The 16,140-nt window shown below is 33.9% G+C and overlaps 1 non-coding gene across 1 annotated transcript; it reads right to left on the bottom strand.

Annotated features, from left to right (window-relative positions):
* Nucleotides 1–807: 807 nt before the first annotated feature.
* On the bottom strand, nucleotides 808–915 carry LOC133833649 (small nucleolar RNA R71). The gene has a single exon (XR_009893018.1). It is a non-coding gene; the product is annotated as a small nucleolar RNA R71 (small nucleolar RNA).
* Nucleotides 916–16,140: the final 15,225 nt, after the last annotated feature.

Below are 16,140 nucleotides of genomic sequence, written 5' to 3'. Positions count from 1 at the left end.
TGTAATTGTGTAATTGTGAAAAATATATGAAAAAAAAAAACCTAAATCTTGTCCTTTCACCATAAGCAATCTTTGCTTAAAGGAAATTTGAACAAAATTCTCAATCCACCTCTACTAATTAACCTCGAGGAGTTGTTAGTAGTGTGCGAGTAAGTGGAATCAAATAGGTCTGGGGACAAGTAAACCATAAAAATTATATTATTGAGAAATCTCTAAGAATTCTAAGTATGCTCTATGGTTGTGGTTCTTACTGATCTTCCACATCAAATTTTTTTTTGCTTGAGATTATCTTTGTCGCCTTATTTGTGAAAATTGTATGCATCATTGGGAACGTAATTATAAAATCGATTAGTAAAAATATGTTTATCTTTGTTTGAAATTGAAAGTGTTAGTAAAAATTTGAGCATCATCGAGAAAATTGCTAATATTAATAGAATTCTTGTTGATGAAAATGCTGTGCCTGAAAAAACCTTGCTTGAATATTTTGCACCTATTTCATCTAATGCTCCTTCATGTATTATTTTTCACACCACTTCTACTACCCATTTTGAGCTTAAACCATCAATCATTCAATTGTTGCCATCTTTTTATGGGTTAGATAGAGAGGATCCTTACATGCATGTCAAAGATTTCTTAGAAATTATCTCTATATTTAGATTTCAAAATTTTTCTGATGAGTCTATCAAACTAAGATTATTCCCCTTTTCATTAAAAGACAAATCAAAAGCTTGGTTAAATTCCATTCCCACGGGGTCTATAACTACATGGGATCAACTTTATAATAAATTATTGCTAAAATTTTTTCCTATGCCTAAAACTGATAGTCTCCGAGTTTTTTCAAAAAGATAATGAAGAGTTTTATGAATGTTGGGAAATATTTAAAGATTTATTATTAAAATGTCCTCATCATAGTTTTTAAAAATGGAGATTGGTAAAATATTTTTATGATGGTTTGACTCCCTCTAATCGTCAAATGATTCAATCTATGCATACCCAAATTTTTTTTAAATTTTTAGGACAAGAGGCTTGGGATGCCCTTGAAGATCTATGTGTCAATTCACAACAATTGAATTACTTTGATCCTAGGTCTAGGTCAACTAATTCACCAAAAAGAGGAGGTGTGTATGAAGTAAAAGATGAATTAGACTTAAGAACATCCTTAGACAAATTAGCGAGAAAAGTATAAGTTTTTTCCATAAGCCAAATTATAAATTCTCCAATACAACTAAGAAAAGACCTTTGTTCTATATGTTCTAATCCTTGCCTTAATGCCCAAACATGTCCTTCCTACCAAGAAGCCTTTTCTGAGGAGGCCAATGCTCTTCATGCTTATGGGAAACCAAATGATAGCCCATTTTCATCCACTTATAATCCAAATTAGAGAAACTATCCAAACTTTTCATGGAGACAAAACCAAACTCAAATGAATCAAGGGCACCAATACAACACGGACAACCAAACTCATGCCCCACAAAATCATCCATATCCTCAACAAAGGAAACCTTCCTTAGAAGATACTTTACAACAATTTATGCAATCCACTCCATAAATCCTACAAAATCAGTCTCAATTAATGACCAAACTCGAGACACAAGTACGACAACTCGCTACTGCTTTAGCTGATAGAGAAAAAGAAACATTCCCTAGTCAACCTATCCCAAATCCAAAAGGTCAATATGAGATAGAAGTCTAGTCATAATGGAGAAGTCAAATCAATTTCAACTCTTAGGTTCGGAAAGAACACTGCAAACCCGAATACATACCCAATGTTGAAAAAGAAAAAGAAAAGAGTCAATCTTCTATTTCTAATGCCAATGACTCTTAAAATGAGGACACTCCAATCCATCATTTCATTTCAAAAGCCGCATTCCCACAAAGATTACTTCCAATTAAAAAATGCGACCAATATAATGACATCTTAGATGTTTTTAAACAAGTTAGTATCGATACCCCTTTCTTAGATGCCCTTAAATAGATTCCCGCCTACTCTAATTTTTTTAAGGATCTTTATACTGTAAAAGAAACACTAATGTTCCTAAAAAGGCATTTTTAACTGAAGAAGGTAGTTCCATTATTCAATATAAAAGTCTTGTTAAATATAAAGATCCTGGGTGTCCCACAATTTCATGCATTATTGGTGATCATTTTATTAACAATGCTTTACTTGATTTGGGTGCTAGTGTGAATTTATTGCCTTATTCTGTTTATAAGCAACTTAGTCTTGGTAAATTAAAACCTACTTGTATAACTCTTCAATTAGCTGATCGTTCTGTGAAAATTCCTAGAGGCATTATAGAAGATGTTTTGATAAAAGTTGATAAATTTTACTTTTCTGTTGGCTTCATTGTTCTTGATACTCAACTTGTGGAAAATGTGCATGCTCAAATTCCTATCATTTTAGGCAGATCATTCTTAGCTACATCTAATGCAATCATTAATTGTCGTAATGGCGTTTTAAAATTATCTTTTGGAAATATGACTGTTGAATTGAATGTATTTAATGTCGCTAAATGTGTTCAGTGTGAGGAAGTGAATGAAGTTAACATGATTGAGAATATTTTTGAAGATGATGGAAATGACTTGCTTGACTTTTGTGAAAAATATTTTGGTATGAGCTTACATGTTGATGATTCCATGAATGATGTGAATTCTTTGTTAGAGTCTATGCCCTTAAATGATACCATAACTGAACCTTTTGCACCCCTAGAGAATATTCAATCAATTTCCAAGTCTCCAAAGTTAGACCTAAAAGCTTTGCCAAAATATTTAAAATATGCTTTTGTAGGAGAGTCTGAAACCTTACCTGTTATCATAGCATCCGCCTTAGATAAAGAACAAGAAGATAAATTGTTAGATGTCCTTAGAAAACATAAAGAAGCCATAGGTTGGACCATTGGAGACATTAAAGGAATTAGCCCATCCATATATATGCATAGAATCCATCTAGAAGAAAATGCTAAAACCTCTCAGGAATGTCAAAGAAGGCTAAATGCAAATATGAAAGAAGTAGTTAGAGAAGAGATCATTAAACTATTAGACGTAGGTATCATTTACCCTATTTCTGATAGTCAATGAGTTAGTCCAAATCAAGTCATGCCTAAGAAGTCTGGGATCACTATTTTTGAAAAGGAGAAAAGTGAATTAATCCCTACTCGAGTACAAATGGGGTGGAGAGTGTGCATAGACTATAGAAAGCTAAATAATGGTACTAGAAAAGATCATTATCCATTATCCTTTATTGATTAAATGCTTGAACATTTAGATGGCCATGCATATTATTTCTTTCTTGATGGGTATTCGGGATATAACCAAATCCCCATTTCCCAAGAAAATCAAGAAAAGACTACATTTACATGCCCTTTTGGGACTTTTGCCTATCGTCGCATGCCTTTTGGGTTATGCAATACACCTGCGACTTTTAAAAGGTGTATGATTTCAATATTTTCTGATATGGTTGAAAGATTTCTTAAAGTGTTTATGGATAAATTTTTCGTATTTGGATCCTCCTTTGATGATTGTTTGCAACATCTTTCACTTGTTTGAATTCGTTGCAAAGAGAAAAATATTGTGCTTAACTAGGAAAAAAGTCATTTTATGGTTAAAAAAAATTGTTTTAGGTCATGTAATCTCATTTGAGGGAATAGAAGTTGATAAAGCAAAAGTTGATCTTATTTCAAAACTTCCCCCACCTAAAACTATGAAACAAATTAGATTATTCTTAGGCAATGCTGGTTTCTATAGAAGATTTATAAAAAACTTTAGCAAAATTTCTCGGCCTTTATGCCATTTACTTTGAAAAGAAAATACTTTTGTCTTGGATAATGATTTTCATGTTGCCTTTGATAAATTGAAAATCTTTTTACGACTGCACCCATTATTCGACTTCCTGATTTGAAAATACCTTTTCAAATAATGTGTGATGCTTCTGAATATGCTATAGGTGCTGTTGTTTTTGCATTGGAGAAATTTAGATCTTATTTCTTAAGGTCTAAAATTATTGTGTATTCAGATCATGCTGCATTAAAATATCTCTTGTCGAAAAAAGATGCTAAGTCTCATTTGATTCGTTTGGATCTTGCTTTTACAAGAATTCGACTTAGAAATACGTGATAAAAAGGGTCTGAAAATGTTGTTGTTGATCATTTATCTAGACTAGTTGTTGAAACTATACATGATTCCACTCCTATCACTAAAACTTTTCCTGATAAACAAATGATGTATATTTCTTCTTTCCCTTGGTATGCTGATATTGTGAATTATTTGGTCACTAAAGAAATACCATCTCATTGGTATAAGCATGATAAATCTAAATTTTGTTCAGAGGTGAAAAATTCTAGTTGGGATGATCTTTACTTGTTTAAATACTGTCTTGATCAAATCATTAGAAGATGCAATCCAAATTGTAACCATTCTAAAATTCTATCTTTTGTCATGATCATGCATGTGGAGGACATTAAGTGGTAAGAAAACAGCTGCTAAAGTTTTACAATGTGGTTTTTATTGGCCTAGAATCTTTCGTGATACATATGTGTATTGTAAAGCTTGTGAATGCTGCCAAAAGTTAGGAAGTTTAACTAGACGAAGCATGATGCATTTGAATCCTATTCTTATAATTGAGATATTTGATGTTTGGGACATAGATTTTATGGGACCATTTCCTAACTCTTTTGGTAATCTTTATATTCTTGTTGGGGTTGATTATGTGTCTAAATGGGTTGAACCTATTGCCTGCCACACTAATGACCACAAAGTTGTGCTTCGGTTTTTGAAAGAAAATATATTTTCTCATTTTGGTTCACCATGTGCTATCATTAGTGATAATGGTACACACTTTTGTAATAAGCCATTTGAACATTTGATGAAACAATATGACATTACACATAAGGTCTCAAAACCATATCACCCACAAACTAGTGGTCAAGTTGAAGTGTCTAATAGGGAAGTTAAGCACATTTTAGAGAAAACTGTTAATCCAACTAGGAAAGATTAGTCCTTAAGACTCACTGATGCATTTATGGGCATATCGTACTGCGTACAAAACTCCCATTGGCATGTCACCCTACATAATTGAGTATGGGAAGGCATGCTACTTACCTGTTGAATTAGAACATAACGCCTATTGGGCAATTAAGCAGTTAAACTTTTCTTTAAACAAGGCAGGTGCAAAAGAAAGTCTCAATTGAATGAGCTTGAAGAAATTAGGAATGATGCATAGGAATGATGCATATGACTATTCAAAAAAGTATAAGGATCGCATGAAATTTTAACATGACAAAAATATTTTGAGAAAAAAATTTTCTCCCAACCAAAAAGTCTTTCTATACAACTCTTGTTTGCATCTATTCCCAAGAAAATTACGTTCTAAGTGGACTAGTCCTTATATTGTTGGAGTTGTTTTCCCACATGGCTCTATTGAAATTGAAAATCCTAACAATGGTGATATTTTTAAAGTTAATGGACAAAAATTAAAACTATTTTTAGAATTGAAAACTGATGAAGTGGATGAGATCCTCCTTGAGGATCCTGTTTACCAAGCTCTTTGATTCATATTGATCTTGATAAGTTGTGTTTTTATTTGTTTTGTTTGTTTTATGTGTGATATAATTTTTGTTTGTTATATCTTTTACCCTCTTGGCGATGCACTATATCGTGGTATGACTATTCTAATTTCTAACCTCTTTTACTTTTCAAATTATAATTATGTTTTAACACATTGAGGTTAATGTTTAAATTAAGTTTGAGGGTCTTTAGTTTATATGGTTATTATCATTAGGAGAGTATGTGTTTTATTGTGTTTATGTTTTGTGTTGTTTTTGTTGTTTATGTTTTGTGTTAATTTTTGTTTTATTGTGTTTTGTGTGGTTTGTTTGAAAAATAAAAAATTATTATTTTTGTTGTTTGTTTGAAAAAGAAAAATTTATTATTTTAGTTTTTTGTCGTATTTCTTAAAAAAAAAATGGTGATATTTTTCATTTTCAATGATAAAAAACTTGATTGAGTTTGAGTTTAATTCTCTTAAAAATATGAATAATTTTTAAGCTTTGTTTTTAATTATAGGGTCAATTTTGCTTATAACAAAAATTACATTTTTCATAACAATAACACTTTTACTTCTTATAAGTTTAAGTGAAAATTAATTTTTTTAAAACCTATTTTTTAAAAGAAAAATTGATAATTTAATTAATTACATAAGCTTAACTTTTATTCACAATATTTTTTTTAGAATTATTTTCATTGTGAAATTTTTGAGAAAATCATTTTTATATCACCAATAAAAAAAATGTGTGTTTCAATTTTCTTTTGCTTGAGGACTAGCAAAACTTTAAGTTTGGGGGTGTGATAACTCTACAAAATAGAGTTCTTTTACCATTTTTTTATGCTAATTTTTGCTTAGCCTTTGAGTTTTTAAGTAATTTATTAAGTTTTTAAGTAATTTTGAATTTATTAGTCTTATTGTAATTTTTTTAGATTTTTGTAAGTTTTTATAGATATTTTATTGTAATATGTTGTAGTTTAATTATTTGAAATTAGTATTGTGTGATTAGTAGTCAAAAGTGCACATTTATCAATCTTAATTATCAAATTAAATTGAGTTGCATTTTGGTACTTTGAAAAGAAGAGAAAAGAAAAGAATTAAAGCTGAAAAAAGAAGTCAGAAATTGGCATTTTTGAAAATCAAAAGCCCAAAGGAGAGGTCTATTTCCGCCTACCAACCTAACCCCCAGCTGCCCTAGTCTGACCCGCACCCGCCTGGACCTGTGCCCCAGGCCCGCGCCTCCCATTTTCCTCGCAAGCCCGCGCCCCAGGCCCGCACCACCAGCCCAGCCTGAAGCCCTCTCCAACTGCCTCCTCTGCCACATGGGCCTGCGCCCAACAGCCCCCATGGCCCAGTCGCCTGCCAACCCAGCCTCCACCTTCCATTTTCTCCTTGAGTCCAACATGGTCCCCTTGTCCCACAATGTCTAAAAATGCTATTTTTTTAACCAATTTTTCTACAAATTTCATCATTGCACCCTAGAATTTACCCCTACTTGCCATATTATTATTAATTTAATTAGTCTAATCAATTTAATGAATTTAAATTTATTATTTTAATAATTTCATTTTGGCTATAAATATGTAATTTCAAGACCATTTTCAGGGCTTAACTTTTTGTTACTACCATCTTTTCTACAATTTCTCTATACCATTCACTCCTCCATTTTAGTATTTTTCAATAGCATTTTTCAATTATATATTCTCTTTGTTTTGTAATTTCTATTCTAGTTATGAGTTTCTAATCTTTTAAGATTATTAAGGTGATGCTGAAACAATATGTTACTAGATAATATTTATTTTCTATGTTGATTTCCCATTTGTGCAACAAAGTGTATGGATTTTTCTTCTTCAAATATATTCTTTCATCTTAAATATCATGTATTTTTTATTGTTAGCACATATTTACACTTTGTTCTTCATTAGTCCAAAATAATAATATTCTTTTATTAAGGTGTGTCATTAAATTGTGCACATCAAATGCTTAGAACAAAAATATTATATTTTTCCTTATAAATAATATTCATTGATTTATTTGTTGTTTCTTTAGACTGATTCACACTAAATAATTTGAAATTATATCTTAAAAAGTGAAGATAAATCATATATTTCTATAAAAACTTGTGCTTAAATAGAATATCTAATTTAAATAAGTGATGGTTTGATTAATTTCTCATCATCAATCTTTGGAGCTAGGTTAGAGTTTATTAAAGTTGGTTTAAAATAGTTTTCTTTTATTTTTTTTATTTTAGACAAATCCTTTGGGTTCTACATCCTTGGGTACACGAACTCTATACTATATATACGATTTGTGCACTTGCGATTTACATATTTAAAACGTACCCATTTTGGGTCCATCACTGATCGAGGTATCTTAGAGAATCTTTGGTAATTGTCACATATTTTTACGTACCATAATGCTTCTTCATTCATGGTTGGCCAAAAATATCCTTGTGTGAATATCTTCTTTGCTTGGCTTTGCCCTTTGCATGATTGCCACAAAACCCTTCATGTACATCTATCATCAAAAATTCAGTTTTTGCTCTGCTGATACACCGAAGTAGAGGCATTGAATATCCCTGTCTGTACATCACTCCAACAATTACGTATTTAGCAGTCTTCCTTGATATTTTTCCTGCATAATTTATGTATTGGGGAAAAATCCCCTGATCCAAATAAGTAGCAATCATTGTCATCCATGATGGAGAATTTTCTAGCAGCAATGTTGTCTCTGTTTTATTAATACTCAGTTGGGCAAGGTGCTCAACTTGTATTATGTTCAGAGTGTCTGCATCCTTAGCGCTTGCTAGCTATGCTAAAGCGTCAGCATTTGAATTCTTGACACGTGGTACTTTTTGTATGGTGTACTTTTTAAACTACACAAGGTCTTTATCCTTGCTTATGTAGGCATCCATTTTCATCCCTCAAGCTTGGTATTCCTCCAGGATTTGGTTCACGACTAACTGTGAATCATTGTAAATATCTACTGATAAAGCTTTTACGTCTCTAGCAAGCCGAAGTCCAGCGAGTAGGGCCTCATATTCTTCTTCATTGTTTGAGGCATTGAATCCAAATCTTAATACACAATGAATGGGATGCCCTTAAGGTGTAGTAAAAATTATACCAGCTCCAGAGTTGTGCTCATTTAAGGAACGATCTACATACAATTTCCATGTTAGCCAGGTCTCCTCATTTATATTTGGTGTTATTACTTGCTTGTTTTCATCTGGTACACCTGGCATGCAACAATAAAATCATCCAAGGCTCACCCTTTGATTGTTGTCCATGTCTGGTAGGTAATTTCATATTGCCCAAGCACTGTTGCTCGTTTGAGTAATCGTCTTGATGCTTCGAGTTTTGCAGAACCTGCGTGGGGGGTTGGTCTATTAGGATTGTAATCGGATGAGCTTGGAACTACGACCTCAATTTTCTTAATGCAAGTAGTAGGAAATATGCCAACTTTTCAATCATGGGGTATCTTGTTTCAGCTCCTACCAGTCTCATGTTAATATAATACACTTAATGCTGGATTTTGTCTTCTTCCCTTATAAGTGTTGCACTAACAATATGCTCAATGAATGTTAAGTATAAAGAAGGATTTCACCATCAATTGTCTTTGAAAAAACTGGCGTTTGCGCTAAATGCTCCTTAAGAGCTTGGAAAGCCTTTTTAACACTCTTCTGTCCACTCGAACTTGCTATTTCCCCTTAGCAGATTGAAGAATGGAAAACATTTGTTTATTGATTTTGAGACAAACACGCTAATAGCTGCAATACATCCGGTTAGGCTTTGTACCTCCTTAATCTTAGTGTGAGATTTCATTTCGATGAGGACTTTTATCTTTTCTGGGTTTGCTTCTATGCCTCGTGAATTAACGACGAACCCATGAAATTTTCCTAAGCCTACTCCAAACGAACACTTTAAGGGGTTAAGTTTCTTGCTGTAATGTTTCAAAATATCAAAGCGTTCTGCTAGATTTTGAACATGCCCCCAGCCTTTTTTTACTTGACCAACATATCATCAACGTAGACTTCCATGTTATTGCCTATCTAATGCTTAAACATCATGTTGACTAGATGTTGGTACGTCGCGCCAACATTTTTGAGTCCAAAAGGCATTACCTTGTAACAGTATAAGCATATGTCGATCCTGACGCTGGTATGCTCATCATCGGGAGGGTGCATGCTAATCTATTAATACCCTAATTAGGCATCCATAAAAGTGAGGACATCATGCCCTTATGTAGCAACTAGCTGGTCAATTCTTGGCAAAGGAAAACACTCTTTTGGGGATGCTTTTTTTTTTTTTAAGTTTGTGAAATCAACGCAGGTCCTCCATTTGCCATTAGGCTTCAGTACTAGAACATGGTTGGCAACCTATTCAAGGTAAAAATCTTCTCTTATAAACCCATTTTCTTTCAACCATTCAACTTCCTCCTTTAAGGCCTTAGACCTTTCTTTGTCGAGCAGCCTCATTTTCTGCTAAACAGGTTTGAAATTTTCCTTGTCGATATTCAAGGCATGGCTAATCACAGTAGGGCTGATACCCACCATGTCTTTGTGCGACCATGCAAAAACATTGTGTTTTAAAAAGCTTATGATTTCATGTTTGACCTCTTCAGCTAAGTTTTTTCCAATCTAACAATTTTGGTCGAGTCTTCCTGGTCGAGTGGAACCTCCTCGAGGTCCTCGATTGGTCTCACTCCAGTTTCATAATCCCCAAAGACAGGATAAAATTCCACTTCCTTACTTAGGGTAGCACCCCATTTGGAGGCTCGTTTGAGAAAACATGCTCCCATCCCTCTGAGATGTTAACCTCCATTATTGACGTTGGCTTGTTTTCCGCTGGTTTAGAAAATATCAGGTTGGTCGTTACCAAACCTAGTTTAGAAGCTGTAATGGAAGAGTTGTAGCATTCTCGAGCTTCACGTTGATTTCCTTTAACACATTCAATTCAAGTACTGGTTGGGAACTTCATTGTTAGATGAAACATGGACCTAATATCTCTTAGATCGATAAGTATTGGCCTTCCAAGAAAAGTGTTGAAAGATGAGGGAAGATCGACCACAACAAAAGCGACCATTACCATGCTGTTCGTTGGTGTAGCTCCAACAGCTACTGCTAGTTCAATTGTCCCAACTGGAGTCATTCCCTCTTCGGTAAAACCATATAAGGTTTGTGTGCAGGTCTCAAGATCTCAAACAGATTGTTTCATCCTTTCAAGAGTGGCCTTAAAAAGGATGTTAATGGAAGAACCATGATCCACCATGGTTCGTACAAGGATCATATTGGAAATTCAGGCTTCTATTACCAAAGGATTATTATGCGAGAACCAAAGGATTAGAATGTAATAGGCTTGCACTCGTACCAAGGTGTTTTGTGAGTATGCTCCTTGACGGATAACACCTCTTCTCTTGATATATGGCATAGCATTTGGGCGTATCATTCCTGGGCCTTTCTTCTATCGCTAGCAAGGTGCGATCCTCCACAAATCATTTCTAATCGACCTACTACAAGGGTTGGTAGTAGTGGTTGTGCTGGTGCATAAGGAGTTCCTGTGGTAGGTGGATTCTGCTCGACTAGGCGATGAATATATCTTCTCACCGCTTGATGGTTTTGACGAATCAGAAACTCGATTTCATCCTTAAGTTGGTTACACTCATTAGTGTCATGTCCAAAATCATTATGGAAGCAGCAAATTTTGTTGGTGTCTCTCTTGCTTATATATAATCTGATTGGAGTATGTTTCCTATAGGGTACTTCAGCTTGTGTAGCTAGAAAGACCTCTGCTCGTGACCCTAAGAGTGCAAAGTAGGTGGTAAAATGAGGCACATATTCTCATGGCTTATCACTAGTCTTTGCTTATTTATTGTTGTTATTATTGCCATTGCTAGAATTGTTGTTCCATTTACCACTGTTCTGGTTATTCTTGTTACCATTACCATTGGTTTTCTGGTTCTAGTTAGTTGCTCTTTAGTTTTTGTTGGTGCAACATTGATTCCATCTTGGTTCGCTTGGTCAGCCTTCTGAATAACTTCTTCCTGTATTATAAACTCATCTGATTGATCGAGTTACTCTGGTCGAGTAGACAGTTTTTCTTCAAAGGTCAGTCTAGAGTGGACCTTTGACTTGGATTATAGCCATGATGACCATCAATTTTCCATCATCATTAATTATCTTAGAGCGAGCAGCTTCTTGCATGAAACACCGCACATAATCTTTAAAGGGCCCGTTGGCTCCTTGTTTAATGTCTACAATGTCATTCAGCTCACCTGGCAGAGCTCGAGCAGCAAAATACTGTGAGTAGAAGATCATCATAAATGCATACCAATCATTTTTGGTTATGCTCTAGTTTGAAGAACCATTGTTGTGCAGAGTTAGCGAGAGTAGCAGGAAAAATCCTGCAAAGGACATCATTTCGAACCCCTAGGAGATCAATATGTATCTCAAAATTGTTCACGTGGGAGACGAGTCTTCTTTACCAATATACATCTTCCAAGTGTTCATCTTGAACTTGGGAGGGATAACAAGTGCATTTATTAGATCAGAGAAATGAGAGCCTTTCCCTCTCTCTAGATCAATGTTAGTAGGCTTTGGGGCTGTTAAATCATGAACCATTTGAGTTAGGGCATCTAACTGTGCTATAATAGCAGGAGCTAGCAGTGGAACAAATTTTGGGGCAACGACTGGGAGTGTTGCAGCTTCATTATGTGGTGCTAGATGGATTACTAGTGCAACGGGTCCCCATCATCAAACCCATTACCTTCCCGAAGCTAGTTGAGGAGATCTCGCAAGTCACATCCCCAGTTTCCAAGCCTATCAAAGACATTATTTTCTCTAGGTTGCCCCCAACATTTTGGCTATCTACTCGAGCAGCACCAGGAAGTGGTCAATTTGCTCGCTCGTGCTGCCTTGGTGGGACAAACGGTCCTTCAGGCTGCATATTATCCCGATTAGGGATGTTTTGCGGTCAATGTGACCTAGGCGGAGCACAGTGTCCTCTTTGATACCCATCATTATGACGACGTCATATTATTGGTTATCGTGGGGTCGGTAGTATCGACTATCTCCTTCATCGTCATCATAACTATCCAGGTAGGATGTTTGTGTTATGATTAATGCCCTAAAATCATGTAAAGACATTTTATTGAATTAAATAAAAAGAACAATTTTATTATATATTTGAATATTATAATTATTGGTTGAATTAATTATATGACAATATCAAGATTTTTTTTTATTCATTCATGAGAATATAATCTTGTATTAGGACGAGAGAATTAAGATAATATATAATGAATAAAATTGTCAGTAACATATTAAACTAAGGAATCTTTAATGAATGGTTACTAGTGCGATTTAATAAGCATACAAGATGCAAGTGATCTAGATTCATATTACTGGTGTGGATAAACATCTTAGTAAATGTGTTGTATATAATAGATATTATATATGAAAGGACCGATAAGAATTAATTATCTTTATAAACTTGTCATTTGACATAAAGTTTTGATTCTTATCATAATAAATGATCCTTTGTAGATCAGTTTAAATCCTGAGTATTCATGAACTCCTATTTGTGTTTATTGGATCTTTTGATTCACTCGTTAATGTTTCTTAGTATAATGAGGCTAATGACTTTTGTTTTGGAGATTCAATATCATGAATGGCTGGGAACATGAATTACAATAATGGAATCCATACTTTTGTAACGGATCGAATATTGGTTCCCGTAAGGGTTAATGATGGAACTAAATAGTTATTGAGCTCAAATCTATAATTTGATTATAGATTAATTATTTGCTAGTGAATTAATGGTACTTAAGGATCAAGAGGTAATTAGAAGGTGTTGACACGGTTTTTCATCGACAGGAGATTAAGAAATCTAATAAGGATATTAGTGCTTAATTGTGAACCGTAATGAAATAATAGAACCCTTTTGTATATGCATAACTTTTATGTGGTTTGATGGTTAAAATTCACCTAGTCCACGAGACAGTATTATCGCTTTTCTCTCACAATTTCTGTAGAGTTTCAGTAATACAAAAAGCAATCCCCTTAACTGTCCATTATCCCTGATATTTATAGGGGAATTTCCTAGACAAGTTTGGGTAACCGTGTGAATAAATATGGTATACATTTAATAGAGATTATTCCCATTTACATTTGGATATAATTTCATAACATCATAGAATATACTCCTGCTATCTTGGATAATAAATGATAAATATGCAATACAGCCTGGACATTAATGAGCATATAAAGAGCCTCCGAGTCTCTTGGGATCCTTCAGTATGCGTTATTACCAGGTTTCCAAGAGCTGAATAACTTCATCGAGTTGGTGTTCAAGGAATATTTGACCCTTAGCTCGGATCAAGATTAGAACGCCCAAAGGAGGATCTGGCCATTATAGGTCTTGAACTACATTGTTATCCTGAAAGGTGGTCTGATAATAACCTATATGTTGCGTTGTCAAGTCCCAACTTGAGTTGCTCACATCATTGTTAATTAGATGTTCTACTTGGCTGCTTTTCCACACATTCATCTGTGTTAACCAGTGACTAAACTCGTGCTAATTTTTAGGGTACAATAGAAGGGTAAAACGGTAATCTTGACCAACTCTAATTAACGAACCAATAAATGGAGGACAAAATTACATTTATTGAATATATTAATGGACTACAAGAGAAAACTTTGTAAAAATAATTCTATAAATACTTAGAGAGCAGTTCCATATTTATAGTGGATTGATCATGGAGTTAATAGATAAGATTATTGGATTAAAGAGTTTAATTATAATCTGGTTTATTAGAGCTTTGTATTATAGGTCCATGATCCCCAAAACATCTCTATCCTACACTGTCAATAATAAGGATGTCAAAAGAAAGATTTGTAGAGATAAGGACTTAATTGCAAAGGAATTAATTTTCAAGAGAAACGAAATAATTATGTGATAGTTATGCGCAATTGATTAATTACGAATTAATTAATTATCTAACTATATAATTTTGATCTTGAAAAACTATAGGTTAAAATAAATATTAATCTTGTTAGGATTAATATATAAAGAATGATTAATAATTATCTTATTTAGAATAAGATATTTATTTATTTAAAACTGATATTTTAAGATAAAGTTAATTTAGAATTAACTTATATTTATTTTGGGATAAATATATTGTCTTAAATATTAATTAAATAAACAAATAAGAAAATTAGGGAAAACCCTAATGTGGTGCCACACAGAGATATTTTCTATCCTTGGGACTTGAATTTTGAATTTCAAATAATTTGTTTATTTAATTATTCTATTTTAAATATGATTTAAATTAAATAATTAAATATGGTTATAACTGATCAGTTTTATTTTAATAAAAATAAAGATTAATTAAATAAGTTAATTATCTTTATAAACCTAAAAAGAAATTATTGTTAGACATAGACTCCCTCTCATAAACAAAAGCGATAGTTTTCCTAAACCTGAAAACTATTCAATTCCTCTTCTTTCTATCAAACCTCTCTAGATCTCATATGTTGAGTACATCTAGAGAGTCATAACTCAACATTTTGAATCCTACATGCCCACACACATCCTTGTGTGTTTGAGGATTGGTGTGGAAGATCAAGGTGTGAGTCTTCAGAACTTGGATAGGAAGATCGTTGATTTTATACAAAAAGATTCAAGGACACTTGATAGGCTACAAGAGGTAATATCTAATCTAATTGTATGTGATTTAATATATATATATATGTGTGTGTGTGTGTATGATCATGACTTGTATTAATAATTATTTAAAAGGGACCATTCCCCGCTACATATCTCTGATTTGCTCTTTTAATACCACCAGTTTGATAGCTACCACTTGCTTCTAGATCGTTTCTCCCTATACATTCTTGGCGGATGACCATGATCGTACCCAGCTTCCTGATTACGTCGAGGCTGTTGGCCTTGATTTGGACTCGGTGGTAGTTAGTTCCTTCGTTGACAGAACTGCTGACCAGATCCCAAATTTTGTGGATTAGGAGGTTGTCCTCCTCTTGAGTTTAATCGTCTTGGTTGCCTATCAGCAGGCCTTCCATCTCCATATACTTGTCTACCACAGCCTTGACCTTGGTCACGATTTGGCAACACTTGTTCATCTTGGTGGAGTTGAAAAAATACTCCTGGTTGGGTTCCTCTTTTTGAGTGATCACTGTAACGCCCTGGATAACCAAGACCGTTACACTGTGTGTGTTAAAATAGTGCAAGACTTGCTAATCAAGTCATTTAAATAAAAAAAATGTGATCCTAAAGTCATAATCAAGTTAGGGTTAAAATATTTTGGTCATAAGCGGATAATTTTCATTAAGATAAGTGTTTAGTACATGGGATCCCAAAAATAGGGTTAAAGGACAAATTTACAAACTTCCAAAAGTCAGATACAAGCAAAGGCCACTCTAATGGAAAAATACACATTTTAGGTTTCCTGTCCCTGTACAATCCATCGGCCGTGGCGGACGAGCAGCTGACAATGTATACATCGCCCCAAGATCTCTCGAACTCATGGTTGATCCGTCTTACCCTTGCCTTTATCTGCACCACGTAGCACCCGTGAGTGGAGTCCCA

Source organism: Humulus lupulus, chromosome 4 (assembly GCF_963169125.1).
Source record: "Humulus lupulus chromosome 4, drHumLupu1.1, whole genome shotgun sequence".
NCBI lineage: Eukaryota > Viridiplantae > Streptophyta > Magnoliopsida > Rosales > Cannabaceae > Humulus > Humulus lupulus.
Note: the sequence above shows the minus strand (reverse complement) of the source record. Positions and strands in the feature narration are given on the sequence as shown.